General features: G+C 42.6%; 2 protein-coding genes across 3 annotated transcripts in view; one reads left to right on the top strand and one right to left on the bottom strand.

Moving 5' to 3' along the window:
- LOC133747813 (zinc finger protein 420) overlaps positions 1-13,404 on the bottom strand; it is a 127,348-nt gene extending 113,944 nt beyond the window's left edge. Inside the window, exons 1-2 of one of the 2 annotated variants that reach the window (XM_062176182.1) lie at positions 13,071-13,404; positions 6,051-7,118 (exon numbers count right to left, since the gene is read on the bottom strand). The gene's annotated coding sequence lies outside the window, so the exon portion shown is untranslated. Of the gene's footprint in view, positions 1-6,050; positions 7,493-13,070 lie in introns of those variants that run through there. The other variant, XM_062176181.1, reaches the window with a different exon arrangement.
- Positions 13,405-13,731: 327 nt separating this feature from the next.
- LOC133747818 (zinc finger protein 540-like) overlaps positions 13,732-21,399 on the top strand; it is a 30,819-nt gene continuing 23,151 nt past the window's right edge. Inside the window, 2 exon segments of the mRNA XM_062176201.1 lie at positions 13,732-13,899; positions 14,386-14,438. The gene's annotated coding sequence lies outside the window, so the exon portion shown is untranslated.

Genomic DNA, 21,399 nt, shown 5'->3' with positions numbered 1-21,399 from the left:
CATAACTTCCCTCCCGCCCGCAATCCTCCCCCTTCCCGCTCCCTTTCCCCTTCCATTCATGTAAAGATTCATTTTCAATTCTCTTTGTATACAGAAGATCAGTTTAGTATATATTAGGTAAAGATTTCAACATTTTGCCCATATAGCAACACAAACTGAAAAAACTACCATTGGATTACTAATTATAGCATTAAATAGCAATGTACAGCACATTAAAGACAGAGATCCTACATAATTTTTTTTTCAAATTAATTAATTTTCTATGCCATTTCCATTTTAACACCAGGTTGTTTTTTTTTTTTCCAATTCCCTTTATATACAGAAGATCACTTCAGTATATAATTAGTAAAGACCTCATCAGTTTGTGCCCACACAGAATCGCAAAGTATAAAAATACTGTTTCAGTACTAGTTATAGCATCACTTCGCTTTAGACGACACATTAGGGACAGATCCCACATGGGGTGTAAGTACACAGTGACTCCTGTTGCTGATTTAACAATTTGACACTCCTGTTCATGGCGTCAGTAATCTCCCTAGGCTCTAGTCATGAGTTGCCAGGGCTATGGAAGCCTTTAGAGTTCGCTGACTTCGATCTTATTCCGATAGGGTCATAGTCAAAGTGGAAGTTCTCTCCTCCCTTCGGAGAAGGGTACCTCCTTCTTTGATGGCCCCATTCTTTCCACTGGGATCTCACTCACAGAGATCATTCATTTAGGTCTTTTTTTTTTCCATGATATCTTGGCTTTCCATGCCTGCTATACTCTCATGGGCTCTTCAGCCAGATCTGAATGCCTTGAGGGCTGATTCTGAGGCCGGAGTGTTGTTTAGGACATCTGCCATCCTATGAGTCTGCTGTGTATCCCACTTCCCATGTTGGATCTTTCTCTCCCTTTTTGATTCTATCAGTTAGTATTAGCAGATACTTGTCTTGTTTGTGTGATCTCTTTGACTCTTAGACCTATCAGAACTATCAATTGTGAGCTGAAATTGATCACTTGGACTAGTGCGATGGCATTGGTACATGCCATCTTGATGGGATTGTGTTGGAATCCCCTGGCACATTTCTAACTCCACCATTTGCGGCCAGTCCGATTGAGCATGAATCTTTTAAGTTAAACAATGATTATATTAATTTCTCCACACTGAAATAAAATTGGACACACCAACATTTTTTCCCTTTCTCACCCCTATAATTAATGTCACCATTATTTCCTACCTTACTTTTCTCCATACATTTTTTTTGTTACAAAGTTGAAATAATATTGCACATATAAAGTTTAATCACAGTTCTTTCCCCTGATTACTATAGTACTGTTACTAAAAACTTTTAAAATACTTTAAAACTCTGGGGCCAGCACTGTGGCACAGTGGGTTAACGCCCTAGCCTGAAGCAGTGGCATCCCATATGGGTGGCGATTCGAGTCCTGGCTGCTCCTCTTCCAATTCAGCTCTCTGCTATGGCCTTTGAAAGCAGTAGAAGATGGCCCAAGTGCCTGGGCCCCTGCACCCACGTGGGAGACCCAGAGGAAGCTCCTGGCTCCTGGCTGCAGATCGGCACAGCTCCAGCCATTTCGGCCAACTGGGGAGTGAACCAGCAGTTGGAAGACCTCTCTCTCTCTCTGCCTCTCCTCTCTCTGTGTAACTCTGACTTTCAAATAAGTAAAATAAATCTTTAAAAAACAGTACTTTAAAACTCTGTTTATACCTTTGAGAAGTGCCTTTAGTACTTCCTGTTGAGTTTATTCAGTATCCCATTTGAGGTTTTACTATTGGTTTATTTTGTCTTCCTTCTCTTTTTAATACTCCAATCAGGTTTCTGTTTCTCTTGAAACCTACTTTGTCAGGTTCACCAATATTCTTACAATAAAATACATTCTTACAATACCATACACTTACAATAGAATCTTAATCCTTGCAAGAACAACAAGGTCCTGTGTGATCTGATCTCTGCCCATTTCTCTGTCCTCAACTCTAATTTATACTCCCACTGAATCTGCTCTAGCCACAATGGCTGTTTTGCTGATCCTTAAATAAGTGAAGCTAGGTCTTTCTCAGGACTCTTATACTTTTGCTCCCTGCGCATGGTCCTTGATTACATGCGGAACCAAAGAAGGAAGGAAAGCAACTCACGCGGGACATGGTTTTTGGAGCTGTTTGAACTGACCAGTTTCCTGGACTCTTCTCCTGGAGACCTGCAGAATTTGGATTGAGACAGCACTAGAGAATGAAAAAGTGCTGAGATCAGACTTGCCTCAGAGCCCATAAAATAAGCAACTCGGAACTTTATTTCCCCTTTTTGAGGGAATTTAGAAAAAATCTCAGCCTTCCCACAAATCCAATGGAAGCCAGTCATAACAGAAAGGATTCAGGCCACACCTTTCCTTCATCCCCATCACTGAGCAGGACCCAAGTAGGTACTACTACCCCAGGGCACCCAGGAGCAATACTCCTCCTGCCTCCATTGGAAGCCCATGCTTTAGGTGAAAAACAATGGGAGAACTTTATAAAGGAAAAATTAAGTGGATACCACTTAAACACTGACCACCAGAAGTGGGACACCAGATTTTAAGAGCCACATAAGGTGATGTAATAGGATTCACATAGCACCAACCTGCATTATTTTTGCCTAAAAATTTGACTTAGGGATGAATACTACATGTTCCCCCTGATCTGTAGTAACTAACAGAGTACCTAAAAAAAAAAATCTATATTAGTGAAATTGATACTTTGAGATGCAATGACTTTGAACAGCCCTTGTCTTGACTGTTGAGGAATAGTTTTATTTTCACACTACATGTTGAACTCCTTACTTAATTAATTGAAAATAGATCTTCGTAAAAAATAAGAATGGGAACAGCAGCAGCAGGAGGAAGAAGGGTGGGAGTGCGGTGGGAGGGAGGGTAGGGTTGGAAAAATCACTATGCTCCTAAATGTGTATTTATGAAATGCATGAGGTTTGTATATCTTAAACTAAAAAAAAATTTTAAATGTGTTTTAGGCAAAATCTGACCTGAATCAAATCAACCCTCTAGCTCTAATTACCCATTTACAGAAATATAAGGGAGCAGGTGAATGACACAGGAAGAAAGCTATTAGGCAAAAGGGGTTTTTTAAAAACATGTCCTTCTTGGTTACAAATGCCTACAGAAAGACAAAATAATACAACTTTGAAATGGTGTAGGGACCAGTGTTATGGCATAGCAGGTAAAGCCACCACCTGTGATGCCGGCATCCCATATGGGCGCCAGTTCAAGTCCTGGCTGCACCACCTCCGTTCCAGCTAACGTGCCTGGGAAGGCAACAGAAAATGGACAAGGCTCTGGGCCCCTGCACCCATGTGCAGACCTGGAAGAAATTCCTGACTCCTGGATTCAGCCTGGTCTAGCCCCAGCCTTTGCAGCCATTTGGGAAGTGAACCAGCAGATGGAAGATCTCTCTCATTCATATTCTCTCTCTTTCTCTCTCTTCCTCTCCCTCTCTCTCACTCTGCCTTACAAATAAATAAAATCTTAAAAGGAAAAAGAAGAACTAGTGTAACCAAGAGTGCAGAATTTAGGAAAAAGAGAAACATAGGAACACCTATAGAATCCAAATTAGTTAAACAGCTTTAGGTTGTTTATCAGAGGATGTTCCAGGAAAACTTATCTTGCAACACTGTACTGATATGAGGTAGGTAGGGAGTAAGTTAATGAATAATGAAGCTAAGAGGCTTCCAATAGTATGTGTGCCATAGCCCTGCACCACTTAAAATCCCAGCCCCTTATTTGCCAATCTGGTACCTCCACTTTCCCGTGGTGCACCTGAGCCTCCTCCAACATCCAAAAGATGCCACGAGGAACACCTGTATGCTGAGCTCCATGTGGAGATGCCATGAGACCTTCCCAGAGGTCATCACATGCACTGAACTCAGCCCAAACTCCACCCTATTTGTATATTCATTTAGGGCACCACCCTCTACCTGATAAAGGTGGTGACCTAACTAGGATGAGGCTACCTGCATTCCTAAGAGTGTACAATTTCTTAAATCTCTCTTTTTTTTTTTTTTTTACAAATACTGTCTATTGCCAGAGTGTATGGTAGGCTTTGGTGATCCAAGTGAAGAACAAGGTGAGATGGTACCTGTCCTCATGGAATTTGAACTGTAGCAAGGAATATGGCATTAAATACACAATTTCAAGTTACAGGAGACAAATAGGCTGCTGTGAGAATGCATGAGAGTGATTGTAGTGTTGGGGAACAGTTTTCTTTTTTTTTTTTTTTTCTTTTTGACAGGCAGAGTGGACAGTGAGAGAGACAGAGAGAAAGGTCTTCCTTTTTGCCGTTGGTTCACCCTCCAATGGCCGCTGCGGCCGGCACATCTCACTGATCCGAAGCCAGGAGCCAGGTGCTTCTCCTGGTCTCCCATGCGGGTGCAGGGCCCAAGCACTTGGGCCATCCTCCACTGCCTTCCCGGGTCATAGCAGAGAGCTGGCCTGGAAGAGGGGCAACCGGGATAGAATCCAGCGCCCCAACTGGGACTAGAACCTGATGTGCCGGCGCCGCAGGCGGAGGATTAGCCTGTTAAGCCACGGCGCCGGCCTAAATTTCTTTAAATTAATCCTGCTCTCATTCTTGTAGCATTCTGTCTCTCTTTTGAATTCTTCTCTCACACCAAGACAGAACCTGGAATAAATCCATCTGGGTACCCCACAACCCCACCCCCACAACAGTACTAAGGGGACCAGACCACCACAAAAAAGGGAAGCTTCAAGAAATCTGTGACAGAGTTTTGAACAACGTATGAAGACGCACGTTACTTGACCAGGAAGGGTCCAACTATCTTCCTTTTCTACACCCTAGATACTCCCCTAACCCCTGCTTCTGAAAACCCTAACAAATTGCTTATCTAGGAGGCAGTTTCTCCAGAGAATTATACCCTCCCATTCTCTCTTTACTTTTCACACATAAATAAATCTTCCCTCTGAGTAACTTTCTCTGGAAGTTGATTATTTGGTGACACCCCAAGGGAACAGACCCCTTTGTGTCCTTTCACAGTACCAAAGGGGGAGTATGGAAGGGTGTTTGCATATGTTTTTAATTAGGGTGAGGTTTTGCACACTTGGATTTCCTATTATTTTGTATTCTGATTGAAAATATCCACAATAAGGTTAAAATTCTTAAAGTTCTTCAAATTTTGCTCCAGAAGGTATAGTTATTTTTCACCAAACCCTTAGACCAGAAAGGAACGACATGTCACCGGGTGGAAAGGAGAGGTGTAGCGTGGTTTGGGAGTGGAGCTAACACATTCACAGCACACAATGGCTGGTCTCCTTTAGGAAGACTTCGGAGGAGGTAGAAAAGGGTAGAAGTTTGCAGGAATATATTTCATACAAGCAAGGTCTCTTTAGAGGTGCATGTTCACCGTATGTCTACTGGGAAAGGCAGTACGCGGGAAAGAATCACAGGACAACTCAGGGCCTCCTCCCTCACAACCCTCAGGCCAGGGCGAGATCGGCTTTCCCTACAGGTCTTTCAAGGCAGAACAGGGCATCTATAAGGTGTTCCCCTGCCCGTAACAGATCAGAAACTCCTCCTCATCAAGGCATCTTCCAAGGAGCCTCGCTTTGCCGAGCGTAAGGGAAAGGAGCCGCACTGCGGGTACCGGCGCGGTTCTCACACGGTGGGGAGTACGGAGCCGCGCACGGGAGGCCACCCGAGCGCAGAGGCGCCGGTTCAGGGAGAACGCACACTACTAGCGGTGCCTCCTCCCCGTCCTCCCGGCTCCCGTCAGCCACAGTGACGGCGCTCACGGAGGGGCTCCAGCGCGCGGCCTCCTCAATGCGGCGCGGAGGAACACAGCTGGCAGCGCCGCGCTCCCGGAACCAAAGTCACAGGGCTGATTTTGCCGGCGGAGACGGGCAACAACGCGCCACAGCGGGGCAAGACCACTTCCGTAAGTAAATGGCCCGGGGCGCTGAGCCTTAGGAGATGTAGCCAGGGTCAACCCCGAGCTCCCGCCCGCCCGCTGATACTCCCGGCATCCTTCTCGGTGCGCCGACCCACACTCACCGAGCCCGCACACTGGATCCTTGCGCCAAGACGTAGCAGCACAAGCGTACGAAACGGCGTAGCGACGCGGTGGCCTTCGGGAAACGTAGTCTAAAGTAGGAAACGCGTCCGGTCCAGAGGAACGTAAGCTCGGAAGCAATGCCGTCCAGAAAATGGTGAGCCTAGAGAGACCCTCGCTCCAAGTGTGGCCCTCCCACTGCCCTGGTCTGAGCCGACCTATTTCATTTTACACAAGTGGCATTCCGGAAAGTCCCGCACGCAGGGTACGTCTGCTGTGATGCCTTCTGGGAAATGTAGTCCGGGGCCGCTCGGCAGGGCCTGGAGCTGAGCCAGAGTAATCGCTGGTTGCCCTAGAGGGCTTGGGTGATGTGTCCGACTGTCCTCTGCGGAGGAGGAGGGGACCAGGACCGTGCCCGTGGGACTGAAGTTCATTGATGATCTATTTGGGATTGTCAGATTTTGAAGCCAGTTATGAGTAGAGTTTCGAGGATTATGTCTGCGGTTAATCAGACTTAGGTCTGCGATGAATTATCTTCTAACTTGTAAGATAATGATTTTTGCAAGGTGTCCAGCGCGTAACAAATCTTCCCAGGCAGACGAATCAATTAATTCACAAGCTTTTATTGGGATTCCGCTCGCAGGCGAGGTTCCCCGTCCCAACAGAGCGGGGGGCCAGGGAAGTCCCATGTCAGAGGTTGGGAGGGCTCTTTTTATAGATACAGGGTGTGGGGGTTAAAGGTCGAGGCAGGGCTGATCCTCATTGGTTGACCTTTAGGCACCCGCGGGGACCTTGACAAGGACTTTTCTTCCCCAGAAGTACAGGTAGGGACTTCTCCATTCCCGGAAGTAGAGGCCTTCCCTCCTTGCAGATCCCAAAGCTACCAATTTTTGTGTGTATGGATTCAGAATGGATTGTTATGGAATTCTGTAAATCCAGTGACTGATACGTGGAGGGTTTGCTTGCGGCAGTGAATGCGGGATAGGAAGTGTGTGAGCCTCGAATGTGAGGACGAGCAGGATTTTATGCAGCTCTGTGTCGTGATGATCTCCGAGTTGCTATTTCCTCAGCTGTAAAATGGAGGGGACATTTGTATGACGCTTTGGAGTAGTGCTGTGGAACAGTAACTTTCTGCCAATTTTCATTTTGGGATACAGTTGTTTTATTTTTTTTTTAATCTGTACTGTCCAGTACTGTCGCCACTAGCTATATCTGCTATTGGAGGACCTAAAATGTAGCTAGTTTGAGGAGCTGAATTTTTAATGTGGAATTTGTCTTCACTGTAAGAAATCAAAACAGCTACATGAGGCTAGCAGTCTTCCGGTTGGACAGCCCAACCTGGAACATCAAGATCTGAATGGGGTAAAACTCTAAGTAATTCATCTTTTTAAACACTTACAATTTTCTTTTTAATTTTTGGGATTTTAATAGGTGATGTGTTAACTCAATATGATTTTAGTTTGCAGTTCCCTAGGGAAAACTCAACACAAATGTTGCTCATTTGGATATCCTCTGGTTTTGTTTTTAAAAGATTTATTTATTTATTTATTTTTGACAGGCAGAGTGGACAGTGAGAGAGAGACAGAGAGAAAGGTCTTCCTTTTCCATTGGTTCACCCCCTAATGGCCGCTGCGGCTGGCGCACCACACTGATCCGAAGGCAGGAGCCAGGTGCTTATCCTGGTCTCCCATGGGGTGCAGGGCCCAGGCACTTGGGCCATCCTCCACTGCACTCCCAGGCCATAGCAGAGAGCTGGCCTGGAAGAGGAGCAACCGGGACAGAATCCGGCGCCCCAACCGGGACTAGAACCCTGGGTGCTGGCGCTGCAGTCAGTGGATTAACCTATTGAGCCGCGCCCCTGGCAAGATTTATTTATTTGAAAGAGTTACACAGAGAGAGAGACAGAGGAGAGGCAGAGAGAGAGAGAGATCCTCCAGCCACTGGTTCACTCCCCAATTGACCGCAATGGCCAGAGCTGTGCCAATCCAAAGCCAGGAGCCAGGAGCCTCCTGCAAGGTCCTGCACACGGGGAAGTCCCATCTTGTACTGCTTTCCCAGGCCACAGCAGAGAGCTGGATAGGAAGTGGAACAGCTGGGACTCAAACTGGTGCCCATATGGGATGTTGGCACCGCAGGTAGTGGCTTTACCTGCTATGCCACAGCGCCGCCCCTGGATATCCTCTGTGTTGAATTGCCTGTTCAACAAAAAACAGTTTGTGTCTTTTTCTGTTTATTAACCTGTATTTGTATATACTGGCAGGGCCACTGTAGGATATATGTTGCTGATTTCTTGACCCAGCCTATTGCTTGCCTTTTCACTCTGTTAATGAAGTCATTTTGAAGAACAGATGGTCTTAATTTGAATGAATCCAGTTTATTAATCTTTTATTTATGGTTGATGGCTCATTCTGTTTTAAAAACCTTTGTCTATCACAGGGGCATAAAGTTCTGTGGTTTCAGTGTTTTTGTTCCCAAAATGTAATGGGGATTTAATCTTCCAGCAGCCGTCTGTAGAGGTGGAGCCTTGGAAGAGTTAAGTTTGTTCTCCCTTGTGCTCCTCTGCCATGTGAAACAGTATTTGTCCCTACCTGACCCCGCCTTCTCCGCCGTGAGGATGCAGCGAGACCCTCGCCGGATACTGAGTGCAAGGGTCTTGATCTTGGGCTCCCAGCCTCCAGAACTGTGAGGAAATAAATTTCTGATCTTAATAAATGACCCAGTCAGGGGTATTCTGTTGTAACAGCACAAAATGGACTAAAACGTGAAGATACTCTGTTGTTCTTCTAGAAGCACTATTTTGAACTTTCTCATTTAGGACTGTAAGCCATCTCAAATTAATGCTTTGTTTATTTTAGGTAGGGGTGAAGACACATTTTTTCCCATAGTAATTGTTCTAGCACTGTTTCCTGAATTGCAGTGAGATCTCTTAAATAAATCAAGTGCCCTTCTCTCTGTGGTTACTATCTCAATAGTCTACTGTCTTATTGTTGTAGCTATCTAATCCTGTACCAATACCAATTTATCTTTAGAATGAGTATTGAAATATCATGATGTAAATTTTAAACTTTATTCTTTATCAATATTATTTTGGCTATTCTTAGTCCTATGCATTTCCACTGTATTTCAAGACCCAAACTGGCTGATTTGTTCAAGGAAAATTAGAAGAATTTACCTGTATTTTCTTGACTCTACAAATATATGGGTGACTCAACCTCTTAAATACCAAGTCTTCCAATTCACAAGAATGATGTATCTCTCCATTTCTTTGGGCCTTTATTAGTTTATCTAATTAATGTTTTATAAATTTTAGTGGCAAGAATTTATCCTTTTTTTCAAATTTGAGATATAATTAAAATATCATAAATTTTTTCATTTAAAGTATTCACTGTTTTTTAGAATATTCATAGTCAGGGACCCATTCCCACAATCCAATTGTAAAACATTTTCATCACGTAAGTAAGAAACCCCATATCCATAAGCAGTCCTTCTCAGCTCATGTTCCACATTCCCAAGCCCAAGCCATCTACTCATCTATTTCCATAGAACTGACAGTTTTGGTTATTTGGTTATTTCATATGGATGGAACCATACAACGTTGATGGGGGAGTTTTGATTGGCTTCTTTCGCCAAACATTTTCTTTTTTTTTAACTTTAATAAATATAATTTTTTAAAAGATTTATTTATTTGAAAGTTAGAGTTACAGAGAGAGAGAAGCAGAGGCAGAGAGAGAGAGAGAGAGAGATCTTCCACTCCCTATTTGGCCGCAATGGCTGGAGCTGCACTGATCCAAAGCCAAGAGCTTCCTCTGGGTCTCCTACGCAGGTGCAGGGGCCCAAGGACTTGGGCCATCTTCTACTGCTGCTTTCTCAGGCCATAGCAGAGAGCTGGATTGGAAGTGGAGCAGCTGGGACTCGAACCAGTGTCCATATGGGATGCCGGCACTGCATGTGGTGGCTTTACCCACTACGCCACAGCGCAAGCCCCAGTAAATATAAATTTCGAAAGTACAACTTTTGGATTCACGGAACATATTTTCAAGATTTATCCATGTTGTAGCATGAACCAATTCTTCATTCCTTTTTATTACTTAATACTATTCTATTGTATGAATATACCACACTTGAAGTTGATGGAGACTTGAGCTCTTTCCACTTTTTGGCTATTATGAGCAATACTGCTAAGAGCATTATAAAAACTTGTGAAGACAGTTTCAATTTTCTTGAGTATATACCTATAACTAGAATTGCTGAGTCAGCTTAACTTTTTGAAGACTGCTAAACGTTTCTACTGTGGCTGTATCATTTTACAAGCCACCAACAATGTGTGAGGGTTCCAATTTTTTCATATCTTCAACTATATTTGTGTTTCTTATTATAGCCAATCTAGTAAGGGTAAAATTCTATTGTGGTTTTGATCCAAATTTCCCTAATGACCAATTTCATTAAACATTTTATATGTTTAATAGACATCTTGAAGTAATTTCTGAGTATTTTACCCATTTTTAATTCTGTTCTTTCATTGGTGAGTTGTAAGAGTTCCTCAATATTTTATAATATTTGCTTTATGAATATTTTCTCCAGTTCTGAATTCCCTTTCTTTTTTTAAATTTACTTGAGAATGGGGCTGGTGTGGAGGTGCAGTAGGTTAAGCTGCTGCTTGTGACACCAGCATCCCATATCAGAGTGCCAGTTCAAGTCCCAGATGCTCTGCTTCCGATCCAGCTCCCTGCTCACACTGCTGGGAAGGCAGTGGAAGATGGCATGAATACTCCGGCGCCTGCCACACTCATGTGGGAGACCTGGATGGAATTTCTGGCTATTGGCTTCAGGCTGGCCCAGCTCTAAAGGTTGCAGCCATTTGGGGAGTGAACTGCGGATGGAAGATATCTCCCCCAACTCCCCATCACTCTGCCTTTCAAATAAATAAAATCTTAATTTGTTTGTGAGCGAGAACAAACTCTCCCATTCGCTGGTTACTCACCAAATGCCCACAATGGCCAGGTACATTATTTCAATCCTGTTGGCATTTGTTTTATTATCAAACACAGGCTCAACTTGGTAATAAACAGTCTGTGTTTATTTGAGAAGGATATATAATCTGCCAAAGAGGCTATGATGTCTTTCACATATTAGGTCATTTTGTATGCTTACATACAACTGTGAGTTCATATGAGTCGTCTTAAAATCACTTATCTATTATAGTGGGTTTGTCTATTTGTCCTTTTTAATTTTGTTAGTCTTTGCTTTATGTATTCTAAAATTATGTTATTAGATGAGTATACATTAGGATTGTTAAATTTCCATGTTGGATTTATATTTTATTGTCATGTCCCTATTTATCCTAATGCCTAGTTCCTCAAAGTCTACTTTATCAGTTACCAAAGTAGGTATCCTAAGTGCCTGCGGGTTCCTTTTTTAGAAGCTTTGTGCGTTGATTTTTTTTCTTTTCTTTTTTGTACATTTTTAATTGCAGTTTTAAAGTGAATCGTAAGAGAACCTCAGCATTGTGCACGATGAGAATGTGTCAGTATTTCAAAGTAGGTATCCTAGCATATTTTAGAGTTAGTATTTGCATATTGTGTTCTCCTATCCTATTTTTAATCCTTTTCTGTCTTATTTAAGGTTCCTCTCTTGGATTTTACCCCCTAAAATCTGGTTTGACAGTATTTATATTTTACGTCAAGTCTTTAGACATTCATACTTAAGATACCCGCACATACAGTTAGTGTGGTTTAATGTTTGTAAAAATTGCTGGCTGGCGCCGCAGCTCACTTGGCTAATCCTCCACCTGCGGCACCGGCACCCCAGGTTCTAGTACCGGTTGGGACGCCAGATTCTGTCCCGGTTGCCCCTCTTCCAGGCCAGCTCTCTGCTGTGGCCCGGGAAGGCAATGGAGGATGGCCCAGGTGCTTGGGCCCTGCATCCGTATGGGAGACCAGGAGGAAGCACCTGGCTCCTGGCTTTGGATTGGCACAGTGCGCAGGCCATAGCGGCCACTTGGGGGGTGAACCAACGGAAGGAAGACCTTTCTCTCTGTCTCTCTCTCTTACTGTCTAACTAACTCTGTCAAAAAAAAAAAAAAATTGCCACAATAATTTTTGTCTTTTCTACATATACTTCTCTGTGTGACTTTGCTGGCTCTCCAGCAAGAAGCAGCACTTATTTCTCCATCTCTTGAGTCTGGACTTGGCCATACTACTTACTTTGCCATTAGAAAATCAGCAAATGTGACACAGTAGTGACTTGAAAAAGTAATAAGATACTGGAATTTGGCCCTCCCCCTTATTTTGTAATCAGTGTGAATGAAATTGGTGAGAACGAGCCTGCTCTGTCATGCCAGAATGGGGCATTGATAAAGAACCAAGATATATATTCTAGACCACCCCTGGAAACCGTGAATTACATGCTATTTCTTGAGCGAGTCACCTGAGATCAGAGACAGAACTGCCCAGCTGTCCAAGAATGTTGGTGTAATACATGCTTTAAGCCTCTAAGTTTTGGAGTCATTTCCTATGTAGCAAAGGCTGATAGTTTAAGTCTGCCATACTGCTATTTGTTTTCTATTAACTCTATAGGGATTTAATTTCAGTCTTAACCTATTGTTGTTTTTATGGTTATATATCTTTTTAGTGGCTACCGAGAGATTATAATGTGTATCTTTGAAATCTATCTTACATTTTAACCATTTCCTGAACAAGCCCAGGTACTTAAAAATGTTTAATTTCATTTACCCTCTTCTGACCTTGTGCTGTTTTTATCATATATTTTACCCCTATGTATGTTATCACCCCTGGTGACAATTCACTATATATATAATGTGATCATTAAATGGGACATTTTAATTATTTAACCACTAAAACGTCTCCTCTTTTAACTAAAATAGTTAAAATAACATTTTAAAAGTTATTATCTAAGAGTGACTGAGGCAGCCATTGGACTCATCCAAGATTTCATGTTCAGAAGCAGGAAACTCAGAGTGAAACTTGCAAGGGCCAAGTAGAGGGAAAGAACAGCATACATACGTATAGTAGTTCCTCCCGTGCACGGTGCTCCGGAGCCGTGCCATTTCAGCGGCCGGGACGGGTCCAGGTACACATTGCTGTAACAGCCTCCGTAAGTAATGAGGAATTTAACCTCCCCCTTTCCCAGTTTTGCACCGGCACAATCCTGACCCACCGGCGGTTACTCAGACTGCCAGCCTCCTACACGGCCCCTGGAGAGCACTAATCGGAAGCGCTGGCCATTCAAGCCGCCCGGCCCGGGGCGCCGACGCCTGCACGGATGAACAGTCACAGGCTCGTCACGCACAGAGTCAGAGCCGAGCCGCCCCCGCACAGCCGCTGCGTCAGGGGTCAGAGCCGGGCGTGACAGCCAGCAGTCTCCGAGGGGCCTCCATGGAGCACACCGCCCAAAGGGTGACACGCGGGCGGGCCCCACGCACACACACAGGGGCACCCTCAGAGCGTCGCGCCCCACAGTCCTAGCTCGCCTCTCGGGGGCCGGCCTCAGGACCCGGGCCCCAGCCCAGCAGCCGCCAGCAGGCCGCGTGGGCAGCCGCGTGTTTCCCCTTTCCGTTGGCGGCCGCCGCGCTGAGCCTACAACTCCCAGCAGCCTCCGCGCCCCTCCTACATTTCCCAGAGGCCTCCAGGCACGAAGGGCTCTTGACAGCGCCTGTCACTCGCCGGCTCATCCCAGCCAGGCTGCGTGCCTGCCTCCGCCGCCGTCGGCTGCAGCCTGTGCGCCCCGGGACCTGCTCTCAGGTGCGGGGCTTGCCCTGGCTGCGACAGGCGCATCCAGGCCTTGGCGCCGCTGACCTCGGGGAGTGGTGGTTCTCTGCGCTGCCTGAGCATGGTGAGCGTGACTTCGAGCGGCCGCGGGCCCTGGTCGGGGTAGCTGTGGACCTGGCGGGGCACGGGCATGGGCTTGGGAGAGCTGAGGACGCGGTCCGGCCGCCGGGGCCCGAGAGACCTGCCCTCTGCGTCCGCCGCAGGGTCGGCACGGGTGGGGCGAGGTTGAGGTCGTGTGGCGGTAATTAGATATGGGGCTCGGTTTTTGGAGGGGGCGGCCCCGCGCACCCCTGTACTCCCCTCCGCAGGGGCCCAGCTGCGGAGGAAAAAACCCCAAGGAGGAAGCCAGGGATGGGAGTTTAGAAGGGCAGCCGTAGGGGTGGACTCTGAGGTGCTGGAAGAGCTGCGAACCTAGACGTTCTCTCTGCGTAGGCGCGGGGGACTCGGGCCGGGCGTCGTCATAAAGGCTGGGTTCTGAGCAGGCGTCAATAAAGGCCAGGTGTCTCACGCATCCATTTCCCCCCACCCCCAACCCTCCTTTCCCACAAAGAAGGCTGTTCTGGAGAGAGAGGAGAACCAGTGCTGCACGTCAGAAAACTAAAGGTGAGCTTGTGTTTCCTCTTCCTTTGTGAAAACATGGACAAGTCCGATGGCCTCCTGAATTGTCCTGTCCAAGAAGAATCCTTGGTCCAGCCCTAAGTCTGCCTCCCACCTGAATGTCACAGGTTCAGGGCATCGGTCCCACTCCCCAGTGCAGCTGCCGTTTCTGTCTACTTATTTATGTAACTGTTTTTGCGAATCATTCAGTTAATCCTGTTGGCTCCTTTTACTATGGTATATCGTATGGTATAGAAATAAAATCTGCAGGATTATATTATACCGTTATTTTAGACAGTGATTTGTTACAGGCTGATATACCTACTTGCAATTACTTACCACATATTCTTACTCTTCCGCACAGAGTCGAGTTAGACAAGGTAAAGTACATGGCTTAACAAGGACTTTGTTTCTTGAGGCTTTTCGGGTAGGGATGTATTTGAGCAGAGAACTCTGTTCCAACAAGGATAGAGATTCCCTCTGCTCTTCCAACCTCATTTCATAATGGGATTTTTGTTTTAGTAGCTAGGCAGCAAGAATTTCAGGGCACATTTTTGTGTGGTATATGAGAAGCGATATGATACAGAGTAAGAATACAACTTAAATACTTGTTTTAAAATCATAGCCTTGACACTTGCTAGGTGTGCGAGCTTGGATAGTTTGCTGAGCCTCCTTTTGCCATAGAGTAAAATCCTTTTTTTTTTTTTTTTTAAATTTACTTATTTATTTGAAAGTCAGAGTTACACAGAGAGAGGAGAGGCAGAGAGAGAGAGAGAGAGTTCTTCATTTGATGGTTCACTCCCCAATTGGCTGCAACGGCTGGAGCTGCGCTGATCTGAAGCCAGGAGCCAGGAGCTTCTTCCAGGTCTCCCATGTGGGTGCAGGGGCCCAAGGACTTGGGCCATCTTCTACTGCTTTCCCAGGCCATAGCAGAGAGCTGGATCGGAAGTGGAGCAGCCAGGTCTTGAACCAGTGCCCATAAGGGATACCAGCACTTCAGGCCAGGGTGTTAACCTGCTGTGCCACACTGCCAGCCCCAGTAGAGTAAACTCCTTAGAGCAGTGCCCACTCAGTAAATATTATCTGCTCTTACGATGTGGTGATTCTGGATCATTCTCCTTCAATTTTCTGTAGACCCAGAACCATGACAATGTGAAATTAATTTTGTTGGCACTTGTAGATAAGAAAATGCAGCCAAATGTCAAAGCTGTATAAAAAAGAATTTCTTGATTCTCAATCATTTGCCTTCATTTACAGGCTTCCAGAAGCAACAAGCCATTTGAAATCATATACAGATTGGTGAATACATCTGCTGTGTATTCATCTGTACACAATTTACACTCAATAATATGGAAATTATCAAACTGATAGAATAACATTCAGCTAAAGATTCAGTCATAAGCAAAAATGATTAGGATGTAATGCTAGACTGTATAGTTATAAACAAGAATTCTCAACAGATTATTCAATTATATGTGAACCACATTCATATTTTAGTTTGAAGGAAGTTTGCAAGGATTATATCTAAACTGATTTGTTAGTGGAGAAGTTAAGAGGTAGAACCATATTTATTGAACATCAGTTTGTACCACATTGCAGTTTCTTTTGCATACATTGATTGACTTTGACTTGAAATGCCACATACCTGCATTGAGATCATTCACTGAAGAACCTTAGTAGTGAAAATGTCTCATTCCATTGGTACGATGCAGCAGAAGGATGGTCAAGAGCAGTTAGATGTTATGCATTGAATTCAGCTCCTTGGTTCCCTTCTTTGCTCTCAATTACAGACATGTTTGCTTATTCTCCTACTAGCGAAAACATACAGAATTATCTTAATCAATTTAAGGGAGACAAAGGACTCCAACCTAGTAATGAGTTTTATTTTACTTCTGTGCTTATAAGAAGTACACATAATCTGCATTTGATTTAACAAAGTGTCCAAGTATGAATAGCCTTTGAACATGACAAGGACCAGAATAACACATCAACAGGTAAAACAGCCATTTGGAATTACTTTTTTGGAAGTTTAAGATTAATTTGCAGATGTTGGCAATGCTATCTGGAGTTAAGGTATCACACAAAACAAACAAAAAAAAAAACAATTTGAGGGACATGGTAATAAGATTGAGCCTCTGTTAACATTTTCTGTTTCTCATTTTATCAGAGCAGAATTTTTGAACTGGTTTTATGATATAGAATGATATCTCTTTGATTGTTAACTGCTGAGGTTGGCCAGTCATTACCACCTTTTGTTCTGTGAAACCTGTTGAGAATATTGTTATTTAAAAAGAATTGCATTCGTTAGACTAAGTTCTGAAATTTACAAATTAGTATTATTAGTAGTATTTAAACATGATTTGTAGAAAATCTCAAAGAATACAAAACTTTCAGAATTAATAAGTGTGTTTAGCAAGAGCACAGGACTCAAAATTGGCATAAAAAGGCAGTCACTGTTTGTACTAAAGTTGAATTTCAAAAAATAGTGCCTTTCCAATAAAAACCCAAAAAGTGAAATACTTAGAGATATATCTAACAAATTATATGCAGGATTTATATACAGAAAGCTATAAAATACTGATTAAAGAAATCAAAGCTCTAAATAAGTACATTTTTTGTGTAGATTTTTTGTTCATAGTTTGGAGCATTCAAGACTTAAAATGTCAGTTTTTTCCAATGTGGTGTGTAGACTCAGGTCAACCTCAAAATAACAGCAATCTTTTTTATAGATGTCAGCAAGTTGGTTGTAAGATTTTATGGAAAGGCAGAGAAAAACAGCTGATACAATTCTGAAAAAAAAAATGGAGGATTCACTTTACTTAATTAATTCCGAGTCTTACTGTAGAGCTACAGTAATCAAGACAGCATATTGGTGAAAACAGTAGACATCCTGAGGGGTGGAAAAATGCATGTCATGGAAAAAGTATGCATGGATTTCAAAAAAATTTTTGTACCAAAATAAACTCGTCTTTTAATTCCATTTTCCATGAACTTTTTAACATACCCTCATATAGATAATGGAACAGAATACAGACCACAGACAGAGACTCACACGTAATTTTTAACCATGATGCAAAGGCAATTTAGTGGAGAAAGGACAATATTTTCAAAAAATGGTGCTGAGATAATTGAAAATCCACATGCAGAAGGAAAAAAGAATGAAAAGAACTTTGACACACACACACACCTTACCAAAAAATTAATTCAAAACAGACTACTGACCTAAAGTTACAAGATAACATTATAAGCTTCTAGGAAAAAAATTATGGGTGTGTCAGTGAACTTGGTATTTTATAGAATAACTACTAGTTTGGATTTACCTACTGTTTTCTCATGATTAGACTGAAGTTACAGATTTTGGGGGGAAGAACACCTCACAAGTAGTGTGTTCTCAGCACATTATATCAGGAGGTACAACATGTCTTATTGTTGGTGATGTTAATTGTGATGATATGGTTCAGGTGGTGTCTGCCTGGTTTCCCCAATGTAAAGTTACTATTTTTTGTAATTAATAAATATCTAGAGGCTATACAGATACATTGTTTCTCATTAAGGTTTCATTCACTAATTTTAGCATCCATTAGTGGATCTTACCTTCAACAGTGATTACTGGGATATACTAGTGATGATTATTTTCGACATTGATTCTACATTTAGTAATTGAAATTCTTTTGTAAAGAATTGTTGTGTGTCCCTTCTCCATTTTGTTAATCATTTGCATTTGTATGAGTATATAGCTATTTATTCATTATATAGTAATATATAACTTATTTAATAAATATTACATATATCCCAATATTATGGTTATGTTTATTTGTCAAACTGTTCCTGCTCTTTCATGTTGACTCCCGTGTCCTTTGGACATGTTCTACCACATCATCATCGTCGTTGTTGTCATCATCATTTTGTGGAATCAACCGCTTCTCTAAGAAACCAATTTCCTTTTACTGGGTAACGGCATTTAAGAACTAAGGTCTGGGCTGTAAATATGCTCATTACTACTGAGGTATCCCTGTTTCCAGCCTCTCCTAGCAGATAAAACTAGGAAATATATGCATGAATACTAACCTACATGTGCATACATAATTATATTTATTTCTGTATCCATACCTATCTATGTATCTATGTAAAAAAATGAGATTATTCTGATACTCCTGACTTCAATCTAATACAGGGTTCATTCTAGCATTCACTTTTAGCTTACTTTAACTTCTTTCCCCAGTGAGAAACATGGCTCTCAATATCTACAGAAAGCTTCTTTTGTTCAACGAAAGTATACATTTGGTTTCATAACTGCTAACCCAGTGAGAAACAAATAACAGCAGGTAGATACAGTATACATTTATTTTTGTCGTAAGTCTTGTAGCATCCACACAAAACACTGTTTTCCAAAGTTACTTAGGCTGAGTCTTTTCTTGTCCATCTCCTTCATTGTGATTGCCACTCTATAAGTCAGGCGCATTGCCATCTGCATGCCAGCTTGAGATCCCCTGACATCATGGGTAATTTTTTAAAATTTATATGCAATAAAGAATTTTATATACAATAAAATGTATTTTTTTGTGTTGTACAGGCCTATGTCTTTTGACAGATACATAGAGTTTTATATTTACTACCACAATATAAAACAGTTTAACTCACTGCCAAGATTCCCTTTACTGCCCCTTTATAGTAAACTACGCTATCCTTAACCCTTGGCTACCACTGATCTGCTTTTTAATTCCTGGCATTTTGTTTTTATCCCATGGCATATAAATGGAATTATGTAAAATGTAGACTTTGGGGTCTGGCTTCTTTCACTTAGGAAAATGCATTCTAAATTCATTCCTCTTGTTGCATGAATCAAAAGTCCATTCCTTCAGTTGCTGAGTCATTTTCAGTTATATGAATATTACATAGTTTGTTTATCCATTTCTCTACTGAAGGACATCTGAGTATTTCCAATTTTTTTGTGATGAATAAAGCTTCTATACATATTCACTGTAGATTTTTGTGTGAATGAGGAGACTTGCTAAATTATATGGTATTGTATATGTTTAATTTTATAAGAAACTACCAAAGTATTTTTACAAAGTGGCTGTATATTTGCATTCCCACCATCAGTGTATTTGGGGCAGTATTATTTATGCCTGACATTTTTGTCTAAAAAATATTAGATACAAATGAGACTAACAGAACCAGATAATCCAGCATCTACTTGGTTTTTCATTTAGAAAAGGCAGGAAGAACAATTTTCAGAGGAAGAGAAGGACTATTAGAATCCAGAAATATTATAATATATTACCTAAAATAACCAGTTTTCAACAAAGTTTTAAGACGTGACCTATAAACAGGAGTAAGAGCAAGCACTAGAATATGGTGGACCAGATGTTGACTTAGCAGACAAGGACTAAAACCACCCTTATTAACATGTTCAAAGAAATAAAGGAACCCATTGTAAAAGAATTATAGGAAAGTATGATGATAATGATGCATCAAATATTGAATGTTAGTAAAGTTAAAGAATTCAAATAATTGAAGGAAGAAATTCACGACAGGGTATCAACAGCTAATTAAAATTGGCAGAGAAAAGAACCAGTGAACTTGAAGATGGATCAATATAGACTAGACTAAACTGAAGGCTACAATGAATGAATAAGTAATAATTGTAAAAAGTCTCACAGCTATGTGCATGTGGAATAGCATTAAACATAAAAACATACACTTAATGAGTATGTCAGAGCAGTAAAATATTTGAGGAAATAATGGCTGAACTGGGACTAGAACCCAGGGTGCCAGCACCGCAGGCAGAGGATTAGCCTAGTGAGCTGCAGCACCAGTTGTTCCTCTTCCATCCAGCTCTCTGCTGTGGCCCGGGAGGGCAGTGGAGGATGGCCCAAGTGCTTGGGCCCTGCACCCGCATGGGAGACCAGGAGGAAACACCTGGCTCCTGGCTTCGGATCGGCACGCCGGCTGTAGTGGCCATTTGGGGGGTGAACCAACGGAAGGAAGACCTTTCTCTCTGTCTCTCTCTCTCTCACTGTCTAACTCTGCCTGTCAAAAAAAAAAAAAAAGTGCTGAGAGAAAAAAGTCTCAACTAGGAGTCCCATATCCAGCAAAACTATCTTCTAATACTGAATAAAATAAAGACATTTCTGGATAAAAAGCTGAATGTATTCCTAGCAAAACTTCCTAACAAAGAATACTGAAAGAAATTCTTCAGGCAAAAGGAAGTTAAAACAGACAATGTAGTAAACTGGAAACACACTCACAGGCATAGCCACATTCTGATTACTGGAACATGTTAATGTTTCTTTCAGGGACTCCTGCTCCCAGAGGCTTTGCTAATAAAACTAAATTAGTGATCTTCAGATGGGAGATTATTCATGATTACCTGGGTGGGCTCTCAGTGTAGTCACAAACTTTCAAAGCAAAACAAGAAAGCCCAAAGAGGAAGAAAGCCATGTGATGATGGAAAGAGGGAACAACAAATGATTCAGGGCCATGAGCCAAAGAATGAGGATGGTACTTGGAACCTGGCAAAGGTGAGGAAATGTATTTGTCCCTTTAAGGAAGAAGCCCTGTAACAAATTGATATTTCCTTGTGAGACCCATTTGAGACTTCTCATGTCCAGAATTGTAAAAGAACACATTTCTGTTACATTAAGTCATTAAATATGTGATAAGAATAGAAAAACAGGGGCTGGCACTGTGGCATAGTGGGTAAAGCCACCACCTTGCAACACCAGCATCCCATATAGGTGCCAGTTTTAGTCCTGGCTGCTCCATTTCCGATCCAGCTCTATGGCCTGGGAAAGCAGTGGAAGCAGTGGGCTTCCGTGCCTGCGTGGGAGACCCGGAAGAAGCTCCAGGTTCCTGGCTTCAGATTTGGTCCAGCTCTGGCATTTGTGGCCATTCGGGGAAGTGATGGCATTCATTCTCTCCCTCTCTGTAACTCTGCCTTTCAAATAAAAAAAAAAGTAAATGA

This window comes from Lepus europaeus, chromosome 19 (assembly GCF_033115175.1).
Source record: "Lepus europaeus isolate LE1 chromosome 19, mLepTim1.pri, whole genome shotgun sequence".
Taxonomy (NCBI): domain Eukaryota; kingdom Metazoa; phylum Chordata; class Mammalia; order Lagomorpha; family Leporidae; genus Lepus; species Lepus europaeus.
This window is presented reverse-complemented; position numbering and strand designations above follow the sequence as displayed.